This window comes from Ursus maritimus, unplaced genomic scaffold (assembly GCF_017311325.1).
Source record: "Ursus maritimus isolate PB19 unplaced genomic scaffold, ASM1731132v1 scaffold_19, whole genome shotgun sequence".
Lineage (NCBI taxonomy): Eukaryota > Metazoa > Chordata > Mammalia > Carnivora > Ursidae > Ursus > Ursus maritimus.
The window spans coordinates 57,656,886-57,672,436 of NW_024424341.1; the positions used below are offsets into that span (position 1 = coordinate 57,656,886).

General features: G+C 48.0%; 1 long non-coding RNA gene across 1 annotated transcript; it reads right to left on the reverse strand.

Moving 5' to 3' along the window:
• Positions 1–4,950: 4,950 nt before the first annotated feature.
• Positions 4,951–11,245, reverse strand: LOC103657143. Its single transcript, XR_566788.2, has 2 exons — positions 11,107–11,245; positions 4,951–6,894 (listed from the first exon to the last, which is right to left on the reverse strand). It is a non-coding gene; the product is annotated as an uncharacterized LOC103657143 (long non-coding RNA).
• Between the last annotated feature and the right edge of the window lie 4,306 nt (positions 11,246–15,551).

Below are 15,551 nucleotides of genomic sequence, written 5' to 3' on the forward strand. Positions count from 1 at the left end.
TGAAGATTTAATGTATTTGAGAGAGTGAGTGTGAGGTAGAGGAAGAGAGAATCTGAAGCAGACTCCGCACTGAGGGCAGAGCCTGACGCGGGGCTTGATCCCACAACTGTGAGATCACAACCTGAGCCTAAACCAAGAGTTGGATGCTCAACTGGCTGAGCCACCCAGGTGCCCCACATAGCTTTCATTTTTAAAGTTTTCTCTAAAATGCCCCTGGCTAAATTTGGATCCCAAAACCCAGCACCTTGCTCTTTTCTTTAACAAAAGTCTAGCCTTTTCCTTCCCTCTGCTCTGTTGTACTTTCTTAATTAACCCACAGAAGCCAAGAAGAGCATGTAAACTAACACCAAATAGCTAGAACTTTCCACTCCTAACCTCTAAAACCTCTCACTCAAAAGGACACCCTCCCACATATACATGCCACCTCTTCCCATAATTCCCTCCCCCCATTTAAAGTTGGTAATACAGCATGAAGCCCAGTTTGCTGTGGGAGTTAACGGTATTGGAAGCAGTGGGATTCATTTGGGAAAGCTGCATTGTGTATTGCCACATGGTTCACAGAAGATGTGCTTGATGGTGGAAACTGTGGTATACAAAAATGACGGCTAGAATGTTCCTCATGTACCTCTTGTCCAAGCCACCCAACCACCAGGTGCTTTGTCAGGCTCCAGGGTAGGGAGTACCAACACGGTAACCCCTGCCCTTGCCCTGAAACTTCTGGAATCAAAGGGAAGTGGATGGCCCCATTTCCACAGAGAAGTGCCGTTTGTTTACAAGTGACATCTTAAAATGCCACATTCCCTCATGTCAGCAAGTTCTGGGACTGTGGGAGTGCTGGAGAGCCCAGCGAGGACACCATCCTTCCTGTTGGAGCCCTCACGTCAACTGCTTAACCTTGGCCAGGCCTGTTCTACAGCTGTGACACCTCGTGGAACCACACAATCAGCTCCCTCTTATGACATCTCAGCTCTGGGTTTTTGTGTCTCACCCACTGAGTGACCAAGTGACATGTTTCCTGAAGCACAGACCGAATCTAATGAAGACCCTAACACTTTTGATATCTTTCATGTTTTTGGTGTTAAAAAAGCAGAGGAGTATGTGCTCTGTGCTCTTGCACCTTGAGTTCTGGTTGGTTTTGTTGTTGAAACTGGCACGGATTGGCTGACCACTGGGCCCACACCACAATGGGGAACATACTGGTTTCCAGATGGACGAAACATCAAACTCCCTGCACGTGGTCCCCGCCCTCCAATCGCTGTGTAGTCTGCGAGACAGGCCTGTTAGCTCTACCAAAGGGGCAGCGCAGAGGCAGGAGCTCAAACTGATGAGTGTGTTCAACGAGAGTTTTGACACCAAAGATAGAGGCCAGAGGCCCTGTGGAAGATTGGCAGCCATGGTGGGGGGCAGTCTCTGTAGCTACTGACCTGTGTTGCCGTGGGCCAGTGCGGAAATGCCCTTCATGTGTGCCTGTTGGTTCTCTGATTAAAGTTTGGAGTCTATAAGCGTTGGTTGCTTCTTTCGGCCTAGTGCCACGTACCTGGCCAGATGCTGGGCGCGCAGAGGCCCCCATGCCTGCCAAGTGCTTACGTTCTGCAGGAGGAGGGCTGCTTATGGTGAAAACTGGCCCATGAGAGGGGTGGTTATGTCCGTTGTCCCACAGCGGGGGTGGGGCATGGACACCGGGGAGCCACACAGTTTCAGCTGGTCCTCAGATCCATCATCAGACCACACTTCATTCTAGTGTGATCCTGACTGGGGAGAAAGCATGGACCGCATGTCATTCACTCCTCTCTGGTTATAAAGACACAGCAGGCCTCAGGCTCAGACAATCATTGTAGCTAGAAATTAATATTATTTTCTACTCGGTGTTTATTTTAGTTCCTTTCTCCCCCTTTATCCTTTACTGACGAGATACTAGTTGTTATGGCAATAATAGAAAGTCCTCTTTAACAATAAATCTGTTTAGGGGCGCCGACTCTTGATTTTGGCTCAGGCCACTGAGATCTGAGCAAGCAATAGAGAGCTTGCAGTGCTGTCCTCCAGGGACTCCCTGGGAGGCTGGGAAGTGCAGCAGTCCTGAAAGAAGTGGTTCCCCACCTTGTGCCACCATGACCCGAATGACCACAATGTCCCATGCACCTCGTGTGCACTGGGGTACAAGATAAAAGCTGTTGGCATTGCTGATTGCAGCGAATGTCTCTCACCTCTTAAGATCCATGCTTCACCTCCCCAGTGGCCCTGCCTTCTCTTGGGGACACATGTAGAGTTCTGCGTCCCCCTACATTCCATCCCCAGTTCTAGGCAAAGAATATATGGCCTGGTTTGGTCAATCAGCACTCCCATCCCTGACCTCTTTTTCCTGCTGGCCATGAGCAAAAAATGCACGTAGCCATCACTGGCACAGCCCCCTAGGTAGAGCTGCTAGGGATGGCAGTCGGTTAAACAGTGCCCAGAATTCACACGCATCCAGAAACACAGAATGTGGTCTTGTTTGGAAGTAATTAAATGATTGAGGTGACATTATACTGGGAATAGGGTGAGCCCTAAATCCAACCACTGGTATCCTTACAAGAGGAAAGGCCACAGGGAGACACAGACACAGAGAAAAAGGCCGTATGAGGACAGAGACCGAGGTGGGGGTGACGTGGCCACAAGCCAAAGATCACCAGAAGCTGGAAAAGGCAAGGAAGGATCCTCCCCTAGAGCCTTTGGAGGAGCACCGCCCTGCTTACACCTTGATTTTGGACTTCCGGCTTCCAGAATTGACACAATAGCTTTCTGTTGTTTTGGGCCAGGAAGTTTGTGCTACTTTGTTACCGCAGCCCTAGGACATGAATACAGGGACTCCGTCTTAGATGAATCAGCGTTTCAGGAACTCAAGTAAGCAGACAGGACAAAGCTTGGTGATACTCTTGAGCTCCTGGATCAAGCCCTACCTGAGCACATTGGACTTCGAAGTTGGCTAAAGCCCACCATGCCCCTGTTGTTTAAGGCAGGGGGAGGTGGGTTTTCTATTCATCCCAGCCAAAGAATTCCTGGCTGATAAACTGTTTTAATTCACCACTTCATTCCTCAGTCAGAAAAGCATATCAATACATCGAGTGTGGGAGACATCAATGAATCCATTCTCATTGAGGTTTTCAAACCGATTCCTTGCAAGCTTTGGTGCCATTCTAACCGCACAGAGAAGACCTCAAAACTGAGGACCCCCAGTGGCTGGAAGGCATCACCGTTGAGATTGCTGGTCTCACTCTAGACCCAAAAGGTTGCTTGAGTGCCCCCACTGGGTGGAACCCCCTAAATGAAAACCATCTGAGGTTTGTGACAGTCACACTCTGCACATGAAAGTGAACATGACAGATGAATAAGCAAAATGTGGCACATCCCTGTAGTCCCAGGGCTACACTGGGAAGTACCAGTGTCAACTGGGGCAGGAAAGGGACAGGAAAGCCGAGGCCAGTTTTGTTGGGGGCGGGGTTCCATAGGAAAGGCAAAGCAAGAAAGAGCACAGCTCAGGTCTGGCCAGTCTGGATAATTCCAGTGGGCACTGAGGCACCAGGGCTGTCCCCAGTTGCTACCCGGCCCCGGGATGACTCAGGACAGGGGAAGTGTGGCTTGGTGGATGGGGGTATAGGCTCCAGATGGGTTGGTCTGCAGCTGAGAGGCATGCTCTTCGCTATACCTGAGAATGGCCTTGCTCTGGGAGAGGCAGTCTCTCCCTGGCCACATAAAAAGATTTTATTTATTTGAGAGAGAGAGCAGGAGGAGGAACAGAGGGAGAGGGACAAGCAGAGCCCAGAGCCCAGAGCCTGATGTGGGGCTCAGTCCCACAACCCTGAGATCATGACTGGAGCTGAAATCAAGAGTTGGACACCTAACCGAGCCACCCAGGTGGGCCAGCCACTTATATATTTTTAAGATATCAAAATATTGTATACTATAAAAAATTTAAAACATGGTTAATACAGGAGGACCTCTCCCCGCCTCTTCCAGCTTCTGACAGTCCCAGGTGTGACCGGGCTTGTGGCTGTGTCACTGAGTGTCTGCCTCCACCTTCCCACTTTCTCCCTGGATGGCTTCATATGGCCTCCCCCTGCGGGTGTTGAGTCCAAATTTCCCTCTCCCTAGAGGATGTTAGTTATACTCGATTGCCTCCCCTCCCCCAGTATGACCTCATCTTAACTAATTCCATCTGCAACAACCCTATTCCCAAATATAGTCGCATGCTGAGGTCCTGGAGGTTAGGACTTCAACACAACTTTCTGGGGGAACACAATTCAACCCAGAGCACCATTGATCATAATGAGTGAGAGCGAGAGGCCCATTACCTCCCACCTGAGAGGCCAGCGTATTTTCTGCCTGTTGGGAGCTGAAGAACTGGACTGATTTTTTTCTTTCTTTTTTTCTTTTCCTTTTCGATTGAGGTAAAATGCACATAAAGATCAAAGTAACCAGCACCCCTCTAAAAGTAACAATTCAGTGGCACCTGGTACACTCACAGTGTTGTGTGACCAGATCTGAGACATTTATATCACCCCAAAAGGAGATCCCTTCCCCATTAAGATTTACTCTGCATTCTCCACAACCCTGCCTCTGGAAGCCACCAATCTTCTTTCTGTCTCTATGGATTTACCTATTCTGGAAGTTTCATACAAGTGGAATCATATGATAGGTGGCTTTTTTTTTTAAAGATTTTATTTATTTATTTGACACAGAGAGACAGTGAGAGAAGGAACACAGGCAGGGGGAGTGGGAGATGGAAAAGGGAGCCTGACATGGGGCTCAGTCCCAGGACCCTAGGATCATGACCTGAGCCAAAGGCAGACACTTAACAACTGAGTCACCCAGACACCCCGATAGGTGACTTTTTAATGTGGTTGCTGCCAAACACCTGCTTTCCTTCTGAGAGTCTAAGTTTGGTGCATCCCGGGTTGAGGATGTCTACGGGACCAGCCCCATACAAACTCTGGATGATGACTCGGTCTCTGATGAGTGTCCCTGGTAGAGAACATTCCACGCACATTGTCACACCTCACTGCTGGCGGAATTAGTGTGGCTGTGTGGCTCCATGGAGAGAGGACTCTGGAAGCTGGCGCTGGTCTCCCCTGGACTCCAGCCCATATGCCTTATCCCTTAGCTGATTCTGCTCTGTGTCATTTCGCTGTAATGAGTCATGGCTGTGAGTATGACTGTAAGCTGAGTCCTCTTCATGAATCATCAAACCAGGGATGGTCCTAGGGACCCGCAGCCTTTACAAACACATGTGGCATGAATAAAATGTCCTTCCCACAGGACAGCAGACTTCCCAGGGTGACACTCTGAACAGGGCTTCAGAGCAGTTTCAGAAGACAAATCTCAGGTGAGCCATGCAGAGAAGAAATGCTCTGAATGCCCCAAAGGTGAGCCAGCCTTCAGCCACCATTCAAACTTCACAGGACCTCAGAACACACACAGATGGACCCCACGGGTGTGATGACTATGGGAAACCCCTTGATCAAAGCTCAGCCCAGCCGAGCGTGGTCCCTCCCACCTGAGAGACAGATACACGTGCACTGATGCGGCAAGGCCCTCCCCGAGGGGAAAGCCTTTCTGACCAGCCTGGGGCAGGGACCGTGGCAACACACACACCCTCACTGCAGCCATCCTGCCATGTTTAATCTATCGCCTCAGGCAGTGCTTGTCCTAATGCAGATGTCCCATCCGTGCTGTCCAGTCTGGTGGTCACCAGCATGTATGGCTCATCAGAAGGGTTGTCCCCTGGAGGTGACCCTATATCCTCCAGTCTGACGGAAACTGAAAAGAGAAGTTTTATCCACCTCCTCAGTCCTCCAAATCAGAAGCCTTTGACCCAGATAATGCAGGAAGGATGAGGCATGGGTCAAAGGCCTTGCAGACATGATTGCCCCCAGACTTTCAGATATCCCAGCTAGAACATTCCTTTTTGCTTCAGCCAACTGGAGTTGGATCTTCTGTCAATTATAACGTAAGCGGGGAGCCCCCTCACCTGGCCAGATGATGCCCCTCTGGGTCTTGCACTGGGAGTCCCTGACCGTGAGTCCCTGGGCAGGGTCTGGGTAGCCCTGCCCTTCATGGGGAAATCTGCAGCCCCGAACACGGAGCGTGTCCACGTCCACGTGGGAGTCGCCCAGGCTTGGATTCAACCAGAACAGAAATCCAAACTGCTTCATCCAAGGCCGGCCCTGCCCCTGGTCATGGAATGAGTCCATGTGGGCCCCTGGGGAAAGGTCTAAAGCCAAGCTTCTCCAGTGTTCAAGTGCGCTCCAATCACATGCTCCTGTCCCAGGGCACACTCTGTCTCGGCAGGCCTAGTGGCCCAGGACTCTGCGTTTCTAACAAGCTCCCAGGAGCTGCTGGGGCTGCTGGTCCTCTGGGGATTCTGGTGACTTGCAGGGGCCCTTCCCGCTGTCACAGTGATGAGCACATGAGTGGGTGGGAGCTGGAGATGTCAGACCCGTCCAGGGGGCAGGACAGCCCCAAGTAACCGAGAAACTTCCCGGGTCTCTCTCGACTTCCTGATGTCCTCGGAACATTCATGCAGAGGAAAAACTCCTTACCCGAGCTTAGAGTCCCATTCCGCCATCCATATAGACTCCAAGTATTTTTAACACAGTTTTAATATCCCTGAACGTCCCAGAGATACAACTAGTGGGTAAATGAGAAGACAGTGTTTTGTGCTTCAGAATGTTTGTGATAACCTTCGCCCACTTGGTAAGGACGATGACATCACCGATGGCTCAGCCAGCAGCAGTAGCCAGGTCACCAACACAGCGACACGGCAGCCTTGTGTCGGGCTGAGCTCTAACTACCGGCTCAGTACTGACGCGATCGCCCAGCTTGTGTCTTCTATGCGTTTACACCTGAGCTCTACGGAAACTATAAATGACAGTGATCAGCGCTTTTCCTCTTGTTTCTTCTCTGCTATATTATAATCTGCTATGTGATGGCACTGATTTTATTTTATTTTTTTGAGATGAATTGTGGAGTTAGGTTATATTATCATAAATTTCATGTTGGAAAAGCAAAGGGGACATTTCCAAAAAATGTGCTGTAAAAAGGGGGTGCAGAGAGGAGAATCATTGAGTTAGGTTACAAGTTTGGGCTCAGGATTCATAGGACAGGCTCCCCAAGCCCTGGGCCTCGGTTTCCTCATCTGTTAAATGGGGATAATAATAGCACTCAACCTCGCGGGGTTGGTGAGAAGATGAGTGAAAATACAACCTGGCAAAGTGCTTATTGCCCCGGGTGGCCCTGCCGGGGCTTCAACTCTGCCGTCACTGTCACCGTCACCAGCACTGTTATTACATGACCAGGATGATCACCATGACTCCTCGGTCATGTCACCACTGAGGAGTCTCTCTGTGCCCTTCAGTGAGAGCTGGGTAGTGAGTGGTTCAGAGCCCAGGCTCTGGGTCCCGACAACTCGGGTTCAAAACCTTCTCCACCTTCTACCTGAGGTCTGTGTCCTCAGGCAAATCGCTGATGCTCTCTGAGACTGTCTCTCCATCGCCCAAACGATGACTCAGTCCCCGTCATGCAACCAGTGCTCCCTGAGTGCGGGCTGTAGGCCACACACAGCAAAGGTGAACAGAAAAACTCAGTATAAAAACAATAACAATGCTAAACACCCAGGTCTGACCCTTGCACTCCTGGGGACACAAAACTAAGTGTAAGTTTGTTGTTCTGTTAGGGACCCATGGCACTCACTCCTCCCAGGGTTATGTGACACTCCTGCGACGTCCTGCTTGTGAACAGTGTGGGGCAGGCCCGCCCAGGCAGGTGGGAAGGGCTGACGGCACCCTGCATGTTTCTGCGAGATGCCCCCTCTGACTGTGCAAGGAAGCCCTCCTATGGTTTTGTCAGATGAGACCATTAATATTCTCCAGGTCCTGGGATCTGCTACATAGCGGAGACTAAAATCTTCATGCTGTGGGGCGGCTGGGTGGCTCAGTTGGTTAAGTGCCTGACTCTTGATTTCAGCTTAGGTCAGGATCTCAGGGTCGTGGGATCAAGCCCTGCGCCCGGCTCTGTGCTACTTGGGATTCTCTCTCTCCCTCCGCCCCTTGCCCCGCTCATGCTCTCTCTCTCTTTCAAAATAAAAAATAAAAATAAAATTTACATGTTGTGAACTCTAGGATGAAATGGACTTTTATGTGTCTCAGTTTTAGTTTCCTTTTCTACCTACTAGCTGTGTGACCACTGGTGAGTCACTTGGCTCCTCTGTGCCTCAGTTTCCTCATCTGTGGAGTGGGGTGATACTAGAGCCCTCCCGCATAGGGTTGATGTGCAGTCCTTACACTTCAGTGAAGCTGGGCGGTATATTCAGAAGGCACCCTGGATTTGGTCTGCACTATAAAAGAGTTCTGTCTCAGGCAAACCCTTTTGTGTGGTCCATTTGAGGCAGGTGGTTCAAGTGGCCTTTTATTGGGACTAGCTGTCCTGTGCTGTGTGCCCCATGGTAGCTGGGGCTTCTGTCTCATTCTCCACTGTGTCCCCTGTGCCCAGTACCCCTGGTACACCGCAGGGCCCAACACACACTGGTCACTCACTGCTCTGTCTCCTGTGGGCACTGGGTGTGGGATGTGCCCAGCTCACCTTGTGTGACTGGGCTGGGTGAACCCAAACTTTGAGGGGCTTTCAGGCAAGACACACCCGAACTCTGGACATCCACAGCCCACCAAACTGCCCCTTCCTCCTTAGGGCTCCCCTCTTAGGGAAGGGTAGAGACCTGAACCCATACAGCTGAGGGAAGGAAAGAAGGAAGACCAGCCTGGCTTGCAGTCCCAGGAATGCTCGGGGCCAGGTTTCCTACCTCCATTCCATGCATGCTGGACTCCCCTGGGCTCCAGTGTTCTCAAGGCTGCTGGCAGCTGCCAGGCTCTGCCCGGTGTTGGTAAGTGCCTGGCCATGAGCCACCTTGGGTCTAAGGGGTAGGTGCAGGAGTTTACCATAGGACTGGGAGTCAGCTAATCTGTCCTTTGCCCACTTCCTGCCTGCGGGACTTTAGGTGGGACTTTAGGTAGCTTCATCTCTCTGTGCCTCAGTTTTCTGCATCTATGTAATGGGTATGAAAGCAAAAAGATAATGTGAGGATATCACCAAGCACACAGTCTGGCAGGTTATAAGTGCTCCTTAAACGTGTAGTTTCCACATAGGTTCACAACATCCCTCTAAGGTAGGTATCGCTCAGCCTGTTTTGAGAGAGAAATGAGAACTCAGAGAAGTTGGGTGACTTGTCCAAGGTCTGCCAGGAAATAGCAAACCCAGCCATGCCCAGCCTTGAAATTCCATGCTCTTACCTACTTCTTTTTTATTTTTTGTTTTATTCATTTTTATTTTTTTAAGATTTTATTTATTTATTTGAGAGAGAGAGAGCATGAGAGGGGGGAGGGTCAGAGAGAGAAGCAGACTCCCTGCTGAGCAGCGAGCCTGATGCGGGACTCAACCTGGGACTCCAGGATCATGACCTGAGCCGAAGGCAGTCTTATCCAACTGAGCCACCCAGGTGCACCTACTTTTTTTTTTTTTTAGAGAGACTGTGAGTGGCAGGGGTGGGAGAGAGGAAGAGGGAGAGACAGAATCTCAAGCAGGTTCCACATTCAGCGCTGAGCCCGATGCAGGGCTCAAACTCATGGCCCTGAGATCATGACCTGAGACCTTTAACGGACTGAGACACCCAGGTGCCGTTTAACTGCTTCTTTAGGGTCAGTCAAATATAACAAAGAAGGAGTTAAAAGCCAGTGGATTTTTGAAAAGGGTGCCACAATTCAATGGGAAAAGAACAATCTTTTCAACAAACTGTTCTGGGACAACTGGATAGCTACATGTAAAAGAGCCCTACCTCACATCATACACCAAAATTAACAACAAATCAAAGCAGTCATGATATCTAACATGCATTGAGGACTAATTATGTGCGAGGGGCTTTCCATAAATCAAACTAGCCCCCAGAGCCACACTATGACACAGGTACTGGTATCACTCCCACCTTATAAATGAGGAAACCTAGGAAAATGAGGTGAAGGAAACTTGACCCTGTTGCCCTGTTGGTCAGTGTGGAAGTGCTAGAGCCAGAATTTGAGCCAGGATTTTGAACCTCCAGACCTGGACTCCTAACTGCTACGTGAAAAGGGAAGACTCTCACCTGTCCTTTAGCAACCAGCTGGTGACCCCGGGCAGGTGCCAGCACCCCTGTGGGTCTCTGTTTCCTCATACACAACACAGCAATAACAATATGGGGACTCCACCAGGAGGTTGTGAGGGGTAAATGTTGGTGAAATGTTTAGAGCTATGCCTAGCACCCAGGATGCATACATATTAGCTTTTTCGATGTAATTAATGATTTTTAGTAATTATTAGCATTAAAACTAAGCCCGTTTTTATGCACTATCCTTACGGATCATAATACGCACTCAACCCATTTTATTATTATAAATCTGGATGATTTATTTTGTTAGATTAGCATTTATAAACTTGGAACCCTACTCTTAACCTCGACCATAGCACATCACCTGGAGACTAATAAGTGCTTGAAAGTTGTATTACTCCGAAAACAGTAATAATGGTAGATTTTATTACTAAACATTTACTAATCAGCTTCCTTAGAAAGTGAGTTAGAAACTGAAACAGAGATAGTTCCACACCATTCAATTCAGCCGGTGAATTCCTAAACCAAGAGCACGAGGAGATCAGTTAACAACCCCGGTAGAATCCGTGCTCCCTCTGAACCTGTTCTTCCACTGGACTCAAGGAGGCGCGGCAGGAGGATTCTCAGAACAAACGTCAGCATGTTCTGCCCATGTTCGGCTTCTTTGGCTGAGGTCCCGCCTCTTTTCCTGGGCACAGCCACGCCCCCGTGCTTACTCCAGCCAATCCTCGCGCTAGCCCCGCCCACAGCCCTGCCCCTGCCACCGCCCCGCTTGAGGCCGAGTGCCAGCCACCACCCTGCTGCCTGGTTGGCGGGAGCCGGCTTCTCGTCCCTTTCCAACCCTGTAAGTGGCCTAAGCCCTCAAGACCGCTCCGAGCCGCTCTTCTGGTCAAAGAGGGGAGGATACGATGTGTGTCGTTAACTCTTGGGGTCCCAAGTACCTGGCAGTTGTCTCCTGGACCTCGGGTCGGCCTCCCACGCGGAGCTCGCTCCTCACAGGGAATGCCCACGATGGCGGCGGTGCTGCGTGCGCAGCCCCCATGCCATGCTTGCGTCTGCGCCTGCGCTGACTCCCTGATGGACTACACTTCCCAGATGCCCGCGGCATTGGGCTCCTCAGGGCAACCATCCTCCCTTAGTCAAGAAGGAAGGGAACCCGGAGCCCAGGGCGGCCTTCGCCTGGGAGACACCGATGTCAGAGGCCTTCTCTGGCTTCCGTAGGCGGAGTGCAGAAGCATCGCCAGCGTCCGTCTCCAGGGCAACCGTCGGCTGGAATCGACGGGTCTGTGTCCATGGCAACTGCCTAAGCGCTGGCGCTAGGAGAAGGCCCCTCATGACAGGCGCTTTTAAGTAGTGGGGATGCTCAACAAAACAGCCTGCTCTGCTCATAAGACTTAATGGGAAACGTATGTTCGAGCACAAAGAAGGGAGAAAAACTAGGTAGGGTGAGAAAGAGTTGATGTGAGGGAGATGTCTCAGAGGAGAGGAGGGGATCTTTGAATAAGGTTTTGAGGTATGAATAGGAGGTCACCAGGGAGAGAAGAAACGGAGGAAAAAATACCATCTTTACTTATCTATCTGGTCAAAATTTGAAGCTGTATGACATCATCTTAATGAGGGTGTGGGGAAACTACCATTCTCATACCATGCCGGTAGGGAGGGGAATGACTTGAGCTTTCAAGTCAATTAGGCAATTGAGGACGATTTTCTGAGAACCTACTCTGTTCTAGGCAGTGATCTAGGCACTGGGGATATAGTGGTGAGGACGCACATGGACCCTGCCTTCAGGGTCAGGGAGCAGGCAGTACATAGGAGACATAGAAAGGGAAGTTATGATTCATGCTATGAAGTAAACAGGCAAGGGACTGAGACAAATGAAAGGACAGCTCTGTGATCAGGAAATATAAATACTTGAGAACATACATTTGCAATAAAAGCCATATAAATCTCAGGTGAAGTTAGAGAAATATTAATGTTTAGCAGCTAGAGGTTGCCCTACCTGTAGATTTCTTCTTTCTAGCGTTTGTGAGGATCTCAGTTTGGGTTTTCTTTTACTTGCCATTGAAGGCATCCTGAAGTACCAGGATAAGCAGGTTGAATGCCTTGCTTTTGGTCTTTTTTGGCTACTTGAGTAAGTAAATCATCTCTCTTGTTTGAGCTATTTTGAGTTTTCTGTGACTTGAAACCCAAAGCATTCTTCGTAATAAAGTCTTATTATTCTCCTTTGAAAAATAAGGAAACTGGATTGGACAGCAAGACTTGGCAAAGGCGAGATTCAAAATTAGCTTCTTTTAGACTAAAAATCCAAGTATTCTACATTAGTATGTGAGTAAAAGGGTGGGGGTGAGTCTTTGAGAAGGAAGTGGATCAAATGTGCTGCGAAAGGTACAAACATGGTGGAATATATTAGGAGAAGGGATTTAAGGACGCCACCATGCTGGCTTTGAACGTGGAGGAAGGGGCCACAAGCCAAATAATACGGGTAGCCTCTAGACTGAAAATTTATACCATAAGATATTTTTTAAAATGCAGATGGAATAAAAATTTAATTGTTAAAAAGTGAGAAAAGTACTAGAATAAAATATAGGATAATCTTGGGGTTGAGGAAGGCCCTTCTTAGCATGATAGTAGGTCCAAGAACTATAAAAGAAAATACAAATAGATTTGAATACCTAAACATTTAAAAATTCTATATGGCAAAATACGTCGTAAACAAAATTGAAAGAGCAATAACAAACCGGGAGAAAATCTTAGTAATGCACATACCAAAGGGTTAATATGTGTAATACATAAAGACTTGCCCCTATAAATCAATACAGAAAGGCAGCCCAATTAAAAGTGGGCAAAACACATAAATAAGCAATCCAAAGAAGGCAAAACCTCAACAAACACATAAAAGGTCATTAATCTCACTATCGATAGGACATTTTTACTTATTAGATTAGAAATACTTCTTAATTTTTTGAAAGATTTATTTATTTACTTAAGAGAGAGCAGCGTGAGGGGCACCTGGGTGGCTCAGATGGTTGAGCGTCTGTCTCCGGCTCGGGTCATGATCCCAGGGTCCTGGGATCGAGCCCCACGTCGGGCTCCCTGCTCGGCGGGGAGCCTGCTTCTCCCTCTCCCTCTGCTGTTCCCCCGCTTGAGCTGTCTTGCTCTCTCTGTCAAATAAATAAATAAAATCTTAAAGAGAGTGAGAGAGAGCAGAGGGAGAAGGAGAAGACTCCCAGCTGAGCAAGGAGCCTAACATGGGGCTCAGTCCTGGGACCCTGAGATCATGACCTGAGCCAAAGGTCGATGCTTAACTGATGAGCCACCCAGGTGCCCCCAGAAATATTTTTAAAAGGCCAATACTGAGTAATTTTTGAAGGAAGTCGGGCAACAGAGAAATAGGCATTCTTATACACTTCCAGGAGTCATGTAAATTGGTTCCTTTTTTGGAGGATTATTTAGCGATAATTATCAAAATTTTATATGTGGACATTCTATGGTCCCACCAGTTTATTTCTAGAAATTCATCTTATGGAGATATCTTGCACAAGTGTCAAATAGTAAATGTCCAATGATGGAAAAGAAAAGAAAAAAAAATCTCAATGTCCATTAATAGGGATTGGTTAAATAAATTCAAGAAACCCTAGCATGAAGTATTATGCAGTTGTTAAAAATGAGGATACATATATATGTTAATATATAAACATACACACACACACGTATATACATGTATATATGTTTGCATTATCATGGGAAAATATCCACATTATACCAAGTGAAAAAAGTCACTTCTAGAATTATATATGAGGGGCTCCTGGCTGGCTGTTCATGGAGTATGTGACTCTTGATCTCGGGGTTGTGGGTTCAAGCCCCACATTGGGTGTAGAGATTACTTAAAAAAAATAAACATCTTCAATCATGTATGTGTGCATATACCATACAAATTGGATGCTGTATTTATGTGGATATATATGTGCGTGTATATACACACACACACCACCGGTTTAGTAAAAACAAAAAAGGAATTTCCTATTCACGGGGAAAATCTAGAATCTTTGGAATGAAGATTTATAGAGAGCCATTGCTTTCATTTTTATTTTATGAATTATTCACCATAAATGAGTATTTCTTCAACCATGAAAGGAGTCATATATTAAAAGAAATACCTGGGAAGACTTTAAACATGGTAACAGTTACCACGGATGTTGTTGGTGAGACGCAGTCCCATCCTCTGCTGGTTAGATTGCCAACGGACGCAGAACTTCTGAAAAGCCATTGGCCCACATTTCCGGGATCATTGAAACATCCTTCCTTTGACCCCATGACTTCCCTGCCAGGATTTCACTTGAAAACTGGTCGGGTGCTCAGCCAAAGACTTCAGCAGAAGGGACGTTTATAAAAGTCAAAAACTGGAAACAACCAAAACGTCCAACAGGGGATTGGCGAATTCACTGGCTGAATTAACTATGCAACCCACCCCCCAAACATCTGATTGTTAAAGATGACGTAATGACACGCGTAAATCATGACATTTAATGATACGGCCCATGATATAAAGTTAGGTAAACTAGAAGTATGCTGAACTGCATATTCAGGATACCCCAAATATATTAAAGCATCTATAGTATTATATATTGTTTTTATTTTTATTTTTTTTTAAGATTTTATTTACTTATTTGACAGAGATAGAGACAGCCAGCGAGAGAGGGAACACCAGCAGGGGGAGTGGGAGAGGAAGAAGCAGGCTCATAGCAGAGGAGCCTGACGTGGGGCTCGATCCCATAACGCTGGGATCACGCCCTGAGCCGAAGGTAGACGCTTAACTGCTGTGCCACCCAGGCGCCCCTAATATTGTTTTTTAAAGTAGCAGAAGTGTATCCAAATGTTAACAGTTATCTCTGGGTGGCACTGAACTTTGAAATCTTGTGGATTTCTTGGATCTTCTAAATTTTCTATAAGAGGCATGTACTGATTTTTATAATAATAAACATTATTTTAAGAAGGAGACATTATATGTGAAATGTGTTCAATCCCCATAGAAGTTCAGAGCATAGCTTCTGAGCCTGACTACCCGGGCTTGAATCTATACTCCACGAGCACATAGTTGTGAGGTTTGGTCCACTTTTCTCTCTGTGCTTTGGTGTCCTCACCTGTAAAATGGGACAACACAGCCCTGAACAGGTGGGATTGTTGCAAGAATGAGAATTCATACATACCGGGGCGCCTGGGTGGCACAGTGGTTAAAGCGTCTGCCTTCGGCTCAGGGCGTGATCCCGGCATTACGGAATCGAGCCCCACATCAGGCTCTTCCGCTATGAGCCTGCTTCTTCCTCTCCCACTCCCCCTGCTTGTGTTCCCTCTCTCGCTGGCTGTCTCTATCTCTGTCAAATAAATA